This window comes from Eulemur rufifrons, chromosome 14 (genome assembly GCF_041146395.1).
Source record: "Eulemur rufifrons isolate Redbay chromosome 14, OSU_ERuf_1, whole genome shotgun sequence".
Taxonomy (NCBI): domain Eukaryota; kingdom Metazoa; phylum Chordata; class Mammalia; order Primates; family Lemuridae; genus Eulemur; species Eulemur rufifrons.
Genome location: NC_090996.1, coordinates 25859360 through 25872468, shown reverse-complemented (window position 1 = coordinate 25872468; position 13109 = coordinate 25859360). Strand labels below are relative to the sequence as shown.

Sequence of the window (13109 nt, the reverse complement as noted above, 5' to 3'; positions counted from 1 at the left end):
CCAGTTTATCCCATAGCACACTCCATTCCGACCCTGTTTTTCTTTTATCCTCAGTGTCCTGTTCCAGATCCAATATCTTTTTCCTCCAACCTCTGCCAAACCAAGACTTCCATGCTCAGTTACCAGTGCCCACTTCAAGAGGTGCCATGCAGGGAAGTCCCAGGACACACACCAGGCCTCACTCAGGCTGGGACTGGTGTTTTAGACCCCACTTTCTAAACAAGGCGTGATCCTGGGCGCGTGTGCCTGGGTATACTCTGGTTCCGTGGGACTCATCCGCCACACACCCGGTCAGTCGGCTCTGTCTGCGGTAACAGCTCCTTCAGGGCTGTCCCATGCTCTGCAAAGAACCATGAAGCTGTAAAGTTGTCCGTGGCTAAGGCAGAAGAAGCAGAGGGCATCTGCATATCTGCAGGAGTGCGTTTGTTTATTGCACTTATTGTATGCATTTTATTTTACTGCATTCACTGCACCCTTGCTATGTCCCTGCGCTAAGTGCTTTGCACCACTTATGATGCATTCAATCTTTCAACAGCTCTGAGGCAAGAGCGGGAGGCTGGTCTTTCGATTTCTGTGCTTGCTCCCTGAACAGGGCACTCTTTCTTGGGAGACACGGCGACTCTTCAAAATAGAATCAGGTCAAATCTCTCCCTTGATCAAAATCCTTCTGTAGGTCGATCACTGGGACTAAACTCCAAACTTTTGAGTGTGGCCCACAGCCACACATCACCTGGCCCCTTCCTACCTCTCCATCTTGTAAAGCTCCTCCTCTTCCTCATTTTGCTCCGCCCACATCGACTTTCTCTCTGTCCTTGAACGTGAACCTTGTTCCCCTCTGAGGGATTCTGAGCCCGTGCCTGAAGCTTTCTTTCCTTCTGTCTTCCTGGCCCAGCTCCTACTGGGTGGATATTCAGTGTCAGCTCGAATGCCACTTTCCCAGAGAGGCCTTCTGTGACCCCGTTATCTGAAGGAGTCCCCCTATCCATCACTTTCTAGCCCAGAACCACATTTTATTCCGTTAGCAGCCCTGTCAACTTAAATGATGTGGTTTGTTTATCTTTCTCCTTGCTGTCTGTCTTCCCTACAAGGATGAATGTTTCATTTCTGTACTCCTCAATCCTAGAACATTGCCTGTGTGTGGTGGGTATGTTGAATAAGCAGAGAGCCCTCAAATGACAGAGGAGGCCACGTCATTTGCCCCAGCCCCCACAGAGGAAGGACCACCCAATGGGAATAGAGCCCCGCATGTTCAAAAGGCACGCTGGAGAGAATAACAATCAGTGCCTCTGAAAAGTATCCCAACTGGCTGAAACTTTGCCTAGCTTTTGTGCCCAGTTTTTTTTTTTTCCTTTTTTTTGGGGGGTGTCTTTGGCATTTGAAGCCAGGTCGACCCCTGGACATAAACCTTTAGGTTTTGTGTCTCCTGCTGCATTGCTGGGCAGTTGTCTCTTGTGTACTACCTGCTCTCGCTGGGGCACACAAGTTGTTCTGGATTTTTGCTCCACTGGCATGTGAACCTCTTCACCTTTCAATGTGGAAATATTTTTTAATTATAAAAATAATACCATACTCTGCTCTCAAGGGGGTATACATAACTCCCCACTCCATACGTGCGGTCTGTGCACAGTGATTTCCTTCCCAAGAGGAGGGGAAAGGAGAAACTTTAGAGTGGAGAAACCTTGCAGATACCACCTCAGCCAGGTGACTGAGGTTGGCATCCGCAGTGCCAGCTCAGCTTGAGGGCACGTGCTGAGAGTGGTGATTCGCCTCTGTGGTCTTCGTCCCAAACCCGTAACCCCAGCCTCATCGTCAGAAAAAGCCAGAAAAATCCCGGTTGAGGGGCAAAACTGACCCGTGCTCAAAATTGTCAAGGTCATCATCAAAAACAAGGAAAGTCTGAGAAACAGCCACAGTCTAGAGGAGCCTAAGGAGACTCGAGCACTCAATGTCATGTCAGGGTCCTAGATGGGATCCTGGAATGGAAAAAGGACATTAGGTCACACCTGTAGTCCCAGCATTTGGGAGGCTGAGGCAGGAGGATCGCTTGAGCCCAGGAATTTGAGGTTGCTATGAGCTATGATAACACCATGGCACTAGCCAAGGCAAGAGAGTGAGACTCTGTTTCCAAAAAAAAAAAAAAAAAAAAGGTAAAAACCAAGGAAATCTGAACAAAGTATGGATTTTAGTTAATTTTTACAATATCCTTAAGTATTTCCAGTCCTGATGCTTTTGCCTTTGTGGTTGAGCTCCCTGGTTAGGGCCTTGTCTTACTTCTCATGTGGACTTTCCACCCAGCGTCTATTTCCACGTTTGCTTCCCTCCTTCTTCCACCACGATCCGATTCTCCCATCACGATCCGATTCTCCCGTTTTCCCATTGAACTTGGCTCCCCCACGCCCGCACAGAGCCTGTGCATAGGCTTCCCTGGCTGGTTTTCCCTGAGCTTCCGCCCCCAGAACCCCCCTCATTCAGATGAGGATAGATCTCACCCTTTTCCCTGGTCTTGAACTTTGTGAAGGAAAATAATATTCCCTGTGCAGTTTCTCTCTCCTGTCAAGTTTCCAGCCTGTGAGGAATTTAGTGAGCCACACGATTCCCAGACTGAGCAATTTTTAAAAACTGAAATGTTACTTTAGACAGTCCCAATTAATTTTCCTCCAGATTCCAATCGTTTTAACCCCACCAAGCATGGTTTTAAGTAGCACCATCTGGTTCTCTAACCATCCTTGCGTGACCTGGGCCCTGGCTTGCTTCTGAATTGGTTTGTAAATTGGAAGCATTAGGGAGTCTGAGTAAAGATGCATGAATCACTGCTCAGGATAAATTTATAATTGTCTGTATTCATGAAGTCATTCTGAGATTTGCAGGGTTGGAGGACATTTCAAAAAAATGAACCTTGAATAGTAGGGTGAACCTGCAGAAATGCTGAAAATCTTTAGATGTTTATGTAGTTTTAATTGGATAATTATCTTATTGTTATTACAGGGTTATCAATTTCAACAGTTTTAATTCGACAGCCCTAAAATGGTTCCCTTTGAATTAGGAAGAATACTTTATTCTCTCGTACAGTCCCAAAGGGTCTTAGAAACCAATCTGAGCCCTTCAGCTTGGGGCTGGGAGAAAAATGACAAGAGTGGTTTAGTGACTTCATTGAAGGTCACTTAGAAGTGTTGGGGCGGGGACGCTGAGTAATGTAAAATGACATTACAGATTGTTAAATAATGTGCCAGAACTCGTGTCATCCTCAGAGTCTCACCCTGGAGGTAACACAGGCATAATTCAAATGAAAACCTTGTTGGAAATCCCACCTGGGAACTGCAGTCCCGGTCTCTTACAAACTGTTATGAACATCTTCAATGGTGATAAACCATTTCTTAGAAAGGGAGTTTGGTTTTTAGAACTACCAAACTCTGAGTCAAGATGTGCAAGTACAGTGGTTGATCCAGTCATATGAAGATAAAGAAGTGAATATAAACTTTGCAAACCGTTTTCTTGAGTGGTTCATAAACCAATTTGAAAGCAATTATCATAGAAGAGTTTGTTTATTAATACCTCTCCTTATTCCAGAAAGGATTGATAGTTTTATAGGAGACTAAGAAATGTTTTAAAAGGCTTGAAGAATGTTGACATTATTAGATGCATGGAGCATTCTAAGGTGATTCTTTGAAGGATAATATTCTAGCATATTTGTTAGAAAATAATTTATTATCACTACCTTAATATTGCTCTCCCTTCTCCATGCCCAATGTTGGTTTTGTGGACAATGCAGGGGGGACATGTGGCTTTTGGTCCTTCTTATTTTCCACGAAGGCACAGACTGGGGTGATGTACGAAGGGGGCATTCCCCGTGAAGGGAATTCTAGGGAAGAGGTGAAGTTGGGACAAGGGACCCCCACGGATATCCTGAGGGACAGTTGTTATCACGCCATTTCATCTCTGCAGCAGCAACTTCATGAGGTAGCAGTTACCATTCTCATTTTACAGAAGAGGAAACTGAGACTTAGGGAGATAAGTAATTTGCCCAGGTCACACAATTAGTGGCAGCTAGAGCCCAGGGCTTGAACCGTAGTCTCTCCCAAGCCGATGAACACCACAAAGCATGGAAGCAACTTTCTCCACGACAGTGTAAGCCCCTTGCTAGGAGATCAGCTCCACAAGGGCAGAGATGTTTGTTTTGTTCATTGTTCCTTCCCATTGCTTAGAGCAGTGTCAGCCACGAAGCAGGTTCTAGGTGCATAGTTATTAAATGAATAATATAATGAGAGCAAATATTACAGAGAACTTTCCATTTGCCTGGCACGTACATAAATAGCCTGTGAGATGGGTATGTTTGTCCTTATGTTGCAGATGAAGAAACCGAGGCCCAGAGCCATAAACTGGTGGGTCGAGCATGAGACCTGGACGTTGAGACCCCAAAGCCCATGCCCATAGTCACTCCTTTCTCCTGCCCCCTTCAAGGGCTGACCTGGCTCCCATGGTGCCTACACATGCCACCCCTTTTCCTCTTCTCTTTTGTTCTTTATTTTAAATCTGTTTTGAATAGGTAGCACCTGCCGATGGGTTAAATTGGTAAAATTTAACAATATAGTTAATAGCAATGTACCAGTGCCAGTTTCTTGGTAATGTTAACAATGGAGGGAATTGAATGAAGACTATGGAGAGCTCTCTATACTCTCTTTGCAACTTTTCTATAAGTTATTCCAGAATAAAAAGTGTGTTTAAAAATTTTAACAAGAGGCCAGGCAAGGTGACTCACACCTGTAATCCCAGCACTTTTAGAGGCGGAGGTGGGAGGATCACTTGAGGCCAGGAGTTCAAGGCCAGCCTGCACAACATAGTGAGAGACCCCATCTCTACAAAAGTTTAAAAAGAAAATTAGCCAGGTGTGGTGGTGCATGCCCGTAGTCCCAGCTACTTGGGAGGCTGAGGCAGGAGGATCACTTGAGGGCAGGAATCTGAGGTTGCAGTGAGGTATGATTATGCCACTGCACTCTGGCCAGGGTGACAGAGTGAGACCCTGTGTCAAAAGCAAAAAACATTCTAACAAGACAAAGGGACATAGGAGGTGAAGTTGATTCTCCCCAACATTGATCCCCATGGCCCTAGTGTCCTGCCCTAAATGCAACCACTGTGGCCCTTCTCTGGGAGGATATTTCAAGGACTGAAATGAATAGGTCTACCTTCATTTAATTGCTTTTGTTATATGAGCTGGGTTGAAATAATTACTCAAAATGGTTGATTCGGCTTTAGGTAAAAGACTTGACCCATGGCTGAGAATTTTCCTTCAGGCTTGAGTTCTCACATAATTTCCAGTGAGAACTGAAGAGCTTGGGCCGACTGCTATTGGTCGAGGGACCCTCAGAACCACATTTTGCCAGGTCATTCCATATCCTGTCCAACACGGATATGAAGCTGACCCAAATGACCTCTAAGACCCTTCCAACTCTAAGAGCTGGAGTTTCACTCTACAGTAGCTTTCCCAGGGGTGGGATAGGTGCCCCCGTGGTACTCAGATACTTCTAGCATCAAAGAACAGTGAATGACATTCCAGAAAAGTCATTCTCTTTTTCCCAGTGATCAGCCTTTCTGATTTCCTGACAAGAAAGCCTCATTTGATGCCAGTTTGCCTTGAACACCACTAGTATTTGCTAATGCACCTTGTTAAGACAGAAAAGTCAGCTTCGGTCTGAACCTTGAGCAAGCCACAGTATTTATCCAGAATTTAAAACGTTGCTTTGTCTTCATCAGGTTTATTTTTATGGCTATTTTTGAATTATGCCAAGTAACAGTGACTTACTATTTATGGATGTGATAGGGTATTTCCTTTAAGGAGTTTGACTAAAAAAAGTCAATGTCAAGAAATACTGCATTCATGATAGTGTCCACAATGCGTGGCTGTGGTGAATTCGATGCAGTGTTTAGAGTTTTGGAAACACTATTTGGTAGCCCTTTGACCTTAGAATATCAGTTTTGGAATCAAATAGATCTGGGTTTGACTCCCATTCTGCCACTCATCGGTTGAGTGCCTTTGACCAATCATATATGACCTCTCTAAGCCTCATTTTATTAATCTAGAAAGAGCAGTCGTTAAGAGCTACTTTGCAGCTCACAGCAAATGCTTAATATGAGTGAGTGCTGGGGTGTGCACCAGGTGCTATGATGAAGCAGAAGCAAAAGCAAAGATTGTGCAGGACAGCGTGGGCTTCAATTCCTACCGCAACCCACAGTTCGAGAAGACAGAATAGGGAAGGCTTCTCTTTGGTTCCCAGCAGTTTGACCCTCCCACCCCCTAATTAAACTGGAAGCTTCTAGGAGATTGCCAGCCCTCATCCATTATCATGTCCACCATTCCTGTCCCTAGGTAGCTTTACATTTCCAAGATAAATGATTAAACCTGCTGGCATGTCCCCGTCCTGCCCTGGTGCTCAGTTCTTGTTTGCTACTGCTGCCCGTGAAGCTCGTGTCTCCCTGGGGTGGCATCTAGGGATAGGAAGATGGATTTAGCTGCCTCTTCCCCCAGAAGTGACTCAGCTCCTGGAAGCTCAGTGACAGCAATGGCAGTGGGAGCCCTGGGGACTTCTGTGCCTTGATGCTTGGCTGTCCCCACACAGCAAACAGGCTGTGCTACAAAACGTTCAGTAGAGCCTTGCAGCACCTGTCTTCTCCAGCCAGCCTGAAACATCCCCCTCATCTCCTCCCATGACTTGTCCTCCTTGTGGAAACAGCTGGTGAAGAAAGGAACATCCTATCATGCTATAATAGCTTCTATCACGCATGTTCAGACTGGAAAGAAACCGACTGTGCGTGATCTTCATTTACTCATGTCCTGTGCCAGCATTTTCTTTCTTTCTTTCTTTCTTTTTTTTTTTTTGGAGACAGAGTCTCACTCTGTCGCCTGGGCTAGAGTGCTGTGGTGTCAGTCTAGTTCATAGCAACCACAAACTCCTGGGCTCAAGCTATCCTCCTAAGTATCTGGGACTACAGGCATGTGCCACTGTGCCCGGCTAATTTTTTCTATTTTTAGTAGAGGTGGGTCTCTCTCTTGCTCAGGCTGGTCTCGAACTCCTCACCTCAAGCCATCTTCCTGCCTCAGCCTCCCAGAGTGCTAGGATTACAGGCTTGAGCCACCGCTCCCGGCCTGTGCCAGCATTTTTAGTCTGGTCTGAAGACCTTCTTCATGAGGGTTCCTGGATGTGATCCCCCAACCTGGGTTATCCTAGTCCCCTCCTAGGGGGAGGGGCAGGGAATTGCTTTTTTTTTAACAACCTGCCCAGATAATCACCATGCCCACTTATGCTTGAAAGCAGCTGCTCTTCAAGTACCTAAAGCAATATACGGTACTCATTTTCCCCTATCGTTATGATGACGATGGTACTTCTTAAGTAGGAAGGTAGTTCTTACATGAATATGATTGATGGCAAGAAGAGCTTCCGAGTAGGATAGATCTCCTTTTAAATCTCGGCCCCATCACGTACTTCCTTTCCTGAGCCTTGATTTCCTCATCTATGGAATAGGATAACAGCACTGACCATCCAGGCCTGTTTTGAGAATCAAATAAGGTAATGCACAGATCCTGGTGATAATGGGGGAAAAACGTCCATACTCTGTAGAATAATTTAAAGAGGTTTATTCTGAGCCAAATTCGTGTGACCGCCAGCCTGGAGCACATGGCCTCAAGAGGTCCTGAGAAAATGTGCCTGAGGTGACTGCATTGGAGTTTGGTTTTATACATTTATGAAGACAGGAATGACATGTGAAATCATAAATCAGTATGTGGAAGGTGTGCATTGGTTTGGCTCGAAAAGGCAGAACATCTCGAAGCGGAGGTACAAAGATTGTTTGACTTGGAATTGGTTAAGGAAATGAAGCTCTGTCTAAAGGCTCGGCATGTTTTAAGATAAGGAAGTCTGTTAATCAGAGATCAGCCACTGGACACAAACTGGCTTAGGCGATCTCTTAAGCAAATTGTTGGCCTGCAGGTGATTTAAACTTTGCCCTGCATGGCCTCAGGTCCTGTTAATAATTTAGTGTATTATTGTCTGAGGCCTATCCAATCTCCTTTCCCTTGGTGGCCAGGAACTCAGCTTTAAGGTTTTTCTGGGGTCCCCTTGGCCAAGGGGGTGGGGTCTGTTCAGTTGGTGAGGGGGGGGTTAGGGTTTTATTTTAGTTCACATTGGCATGTGATAAATGCTCGCTAAAGGTTAGCTGTTATGGTTACTGGGTAAACCTGGGTTTCTTTTTTTTTTTTTTTTTTGAGACAGAGTCTCACTCTGTTGCCCGGGCTAGAGTGAGTGCCGTGGCGTCAGTCTAGCTCACAGCAACCTCAAACTCCTGGGCTTAAGCGATCCTACTGCCTCAGCCTCCCGAGTAGCTGGGACTACAGGCATGCGCCACCATGCCCGGCTAATTTTTTGTATATATATATATTTTAGTTGTCCATATAATTTCTTTCTATTTTTAGTAGAGATGGGGTCTCGCTCTTGCTCAGGCTGGTCTCGAACTCCTGACCTCGAGCGATCCACCCGCCTCGGCCTCCCAGAGTGCTAGGATTACAGGCGTGAGCCACCGCGCCCGGCCAAACCTGGGTTTCTTAACCTAAACTTTTTCTGTAAAGGGCCAGGTGGGAAACATTTGAGGCTTTGTGAGCTATGTGGTCTCTGTTGCAACTACTCAGTTCTGCTGTTGGAGCACAAAAGCAGCCATGAATAATACATAAATAAATGACCATGACTAATGTTCCAATAAAACTTTATTGACAACATCAGGCATCAGGCTGGGTTGGGCCAGCTGGCTGTGCTTGGTCAAGCTCTGGCCTAGAGTGCTGTGAAGATTAAATGAGGTGCGGCTTGCATGAGTCTAGCACAGTGCCTGGCACAGAGTGCTAGTTATGAGAAAGGATTCTGTTTCCTATCCGATTTGAGGTTTAGACTTCGTTCCTTTCTCCCCAGGAAGAAAGCATCCTTCAGCGGTTACCCCCATTCTCTGCCCCAGATCAAAGCTAAACTTTCATCTTGGCACCTGGTGCCTGGCAGCCACCACCTCCGTCCTCCCCCGGGGATGGAGGTAAAATGCCAGTTCTCGATTAATTTTCTTCGTCCCACGCCTCGCCCCAGGGTGTGTTGCCATTTTCAGCATCTGTCCCATGGAAATCATGTTGCCCATCTGAACCGCGATGTGAAAAATGAGGATGCTCATATTGTGGGCTGGTTTACTATGCACTTGCACACCCACAGATGCATTTAACCCTCACCAGGAGGCTGTAAAAAGTGGTTAAGGGCACGTGGTTTGGGGGGGTGGAGGAGAGCGAGAGAGACAGAGAGAGAGAAAGAGAGAGTGAGAAAGCTGGGTTTGAACTGTCTCTGCAACATTCTGGTTGCGTGATGTTGGGCAAGTCACTTTGCACCTCTAAGTCTCAGATTTATTGTCAGATTTGTTTAAAATGGGATTAAATGAGATAATACACATAGAGCCTCCAGCACATGGCAACGATCGAACCCCGTTGTGCAGAGATAGAAAGTGATGCTAAGAGGTAGAGAGACTCATTCGAGGTCTTTCAGCAGGTGACTGACCTCAAATGAGGATCTCGGACTGTGGCCCCCAGCTGGCTTTTGCCAGACCCATGTTCCCCCATACACTTCCCCCACCCCCTGGCTGCTTCCTGGGACACCTGCTGCTTCCAAGGCTGTGCTCCATGTGCCCAAACTAAACCCCCTGGAGAGAGTGACACTGCTGTCAGGGAGCTTGCAAGCCGGCGGCCATCCGTCCTTGTGGTGGGTTAGTGGCCTCCTAAAATTCATGTCCATCTAGAATGTCAGAATGTGACCTTATTTGGAAATAGGATCTTTGCAGGGGTAATTAAGATAAGGATGCAGGCCGGGCGTGGTGGCTCACGCCTGTAATCCTAGCACTCTGGGAGGCCGAGGCGGGTGGATCGCTCGAGGTCAGGAGTTCGAGACCAGCCTGAGCAAGAGCGAGACCCCGTCTCTACTAAAAATAGAAAGAAATTATATGGACAACTAAAAATATATATAGAAAAAATTAGCCAGGCATGGTGGCACATGCCTGTAGTCCCAGCTACTCGGGAGGCTGAGGCAGCAGGATTGCTTAAGCCCAGGAGTTTGAGGTTGCTGTGAGCTAAGCTGACGCCACGGCACTCACTCTAGCCCGGGCAACAGAGCCAGATTCTGTCTCAAAAAAAAAAGAAGTAAAAGATAAGGATGCAGATGAGATTACACTGGAGTCAGGTGGGCCCTACATCGAATGAGACAGAAAAGGACACACACAGCCCCCAGGAGGAAGGGCACATGAAAACAGAGGCAGAGGTTGGAGTGATGCTACTATCAGCCAAGGAACCACCAGAGGCTGGAAGAGTCAGGATTGCCAGGAGCCACCAGGATCTGGAAGAGACAAAGAAGTATCGTTTCCTAGAGCCCTTGGAGAGAGGGTGCCCCACCAGCACCTTGATTTTGGACTTCTGAACCACAAGAGACTAAATCGCTGTGGTTTTAAGCCTCCCTGGTCATGATGATTTGTTGTGGCACCACCCTTGCCTCTGAGATGTGAACGAATACGGAGTGTGGACTTAGAACACCTGCATGGACCAGAGGCAGCTGGGATGGGACAAAGAGTGTGCATCTGGAGCCAGACCTGGGCTCAGCCCTTTCCCTTGGCAGCCCCAAGCCTTTGTTTCCTTATGTGTACGAATGAGAACATACCAACCCTGCTGGCTTTTGGTGAGGATTAAAAGAGAAGGCGGGGCAGAGCAGGCACCCTGGTGGTGACAAGGGCAGTTGTAACCATGTATAGAGCACGGCATGCCTCGGTTCGTTCATGCCTCGCAGCTGCCGTGCAGGGTGGTCTCTCTTGTTGTCCCATGTCACAGAGGAAAAACTGAGCCCCTGAGAGGTCAAAAAACTCTCCAAGGCCATACGGCTAGTGAGGGCTGTGCCAGGACTCAAACCCAGGCCATCTGACTTCAGGACGCCCCCACCCCGCACCCCCAGGTCACTGCAACCCTCAATTGCCCTGTTCCCAGAGTCCAGGAAGCTGGTCCTCTAGCCTGGTTGGATCTCGGCACATAGTAACTCTCGATAAATATTAATATTTTTATCCTATGCCTTCCTCCTTCCCTCCTTGCTCAAGCCGGGCCTTACTGCTCCAATCCCAGGAGCCATCTTGGCATGGGGTCAGGGGCAATAGGACCCCAAATCCGATTCCAGCGGCCTTGAAGCTTAACCTGATGATCCCGCAGAGCTCTTTACCTAGCACATCACGTGGAAAATATCGTACAACTCTCCTGTAGACAGCTGCAGCCTGAGACAGCTCCTCTGACCTCTCTTCCTCCCTCTCTTTCTGTCACTCCTCTCCTCCCTCTACCGCATCTCCCTGTCCACCCAGAAGGCCGGAGAGTCCTCAGGACCTGCCAGCCTTGGAAGGCAGGGAGGAGACCATCGGCAGTCTCTCCAGTTTCACATTTTCCCCATTCACCCACCTCCCTTCTTGCTCTTCTGCGTACACAGTTGTTCAATGCCCCCTCCTCAGCTCTGCAGCAAATTCTGCACTATGTTCTGCGCTCATCCACGTTGTGAAACCTTGGAGCTCTCCAAAAATATAAAAGAAGCAGACATGGCTCTGAGATGCTGAACAGAAAGGGGAGAAGATCAACAGGCCTGTAACGGGCAGGCTGAAATTTCTTTTCCTCAACTACTTCCTCGGCCTTTTCCATTGCCTGTGTCATTATTTCTCTTCCAGATCGGGAATTGTCCCAGAGAGAATGGAGGGAGGCCAGTCCTTGCGATGTCAGCATCGACTATGGGGAATTGTCTTCCTCCTGAGTCCTCAGTAAAGTGAGGAGGAGTTTGATTGGTGGAGGGGAGACAGGTCACTCTGCCACATGGAACAGATGCGTTAGCGGGTAGGTGATGGAAGGGTGTGCCAACTTATTGAAAAGCCAGGAGAGCCCCACAGATGGACAGACATGGCATGTAGGCTCCTGGGAGCCCGACTTCAGGGAAGTCTGCAGATCACAGCCCTGTGCAGGTGTGCGGGGCCAGGGCCCCAGGTCGTAGGTGGGAGACAGGCAGGTAGAAAGAGGGCAACTTTCCAAAGATAACACCTGGCAACAGAACTGAGATGCAGGGTGGGGCCCAACCTTGGGGGTGTGTGTGCAAGGAGTTAGCAAATACAGGTGATGTGATGTTGGTCTCAGAGGAAAGCAAGAATATCTCCTCCTGCAAGACTCCCCCGCTACCTGTAAACAGCCTTGAATGTTGCATACCTTAACACTCAGCCATTCTTCTGGAAATGTAGCCTAAAGGAACCTCTTAGATGTGTGCAAAGATTTAGCTTTGAAAAGGCTCATCTCAGGGCTGTTTATAGTGGGGAAAAATGGGAAACAACCTAAATGTCTGGGGATTGACTAAGTGATTCGTGATACAGCCACAAATAGAAAGCTACCTACCCTTCCGCACTGCTGCTCAGGAAGAACATCCAAGGACAGGCGAAAGTGAGAAAAGCAAACAAGGAAAAGGTGCGACCTTAACTTCCTATTATAAAAATGAGACCTATGTAATGGTGGATATGTGTATATGTATATAATGGTATATACGTGTATATGCACATGCATATATTAACATTTTTAACTACTAACATTTGTGTACATTTTTGTCTTAAAAATATGCTTATCTGTGTGTATTATACATGTAAATGATATATATATTTGCCTATATATGCATACTACATATATAACATATAATCATACAAACTATCATATGCACACTGGAAGCATATGTACCAAAATGTTCATGGTAATATATGTGGTGATAGGTATATACAACATATACATACATGCATATATGCATATCATTATGCAAATTCCTATGTTGACGCCCTAACCCGCAGTGTGGCTGTATTTGGAGATGGGGCCTCTAAGGAAATTTTGGCCTTGCAGTCATAGGCCTATTGGAGATTTTCTGCCCTTTCAGTTCAGCATTTCAGAGCAATGTCTGCTTCTTTTATATTTGCTAAGAGATCCAAGATTTCTCAACATAGATGAGTGCGGAAGATAGATAGTGCAGAACCTACTGTTGAGTTGGGGAGGGCAGTGTGGA

General features: G+C 46.8%; 1 protein-coding gene across 1 annotated transcript in view; it reads left to right on the top strand.

The window, feature by feature from the left end:
• The window catches only part of BMERB1 (bMERB domain containing 1), a 94782-nt gene that overhangs the window by 42852 nt on the left and 38821 nt on the right, over positions 1 to 13109 (top strand). The gene's annotated exons all lie outside the window — the stretch shown is intronic.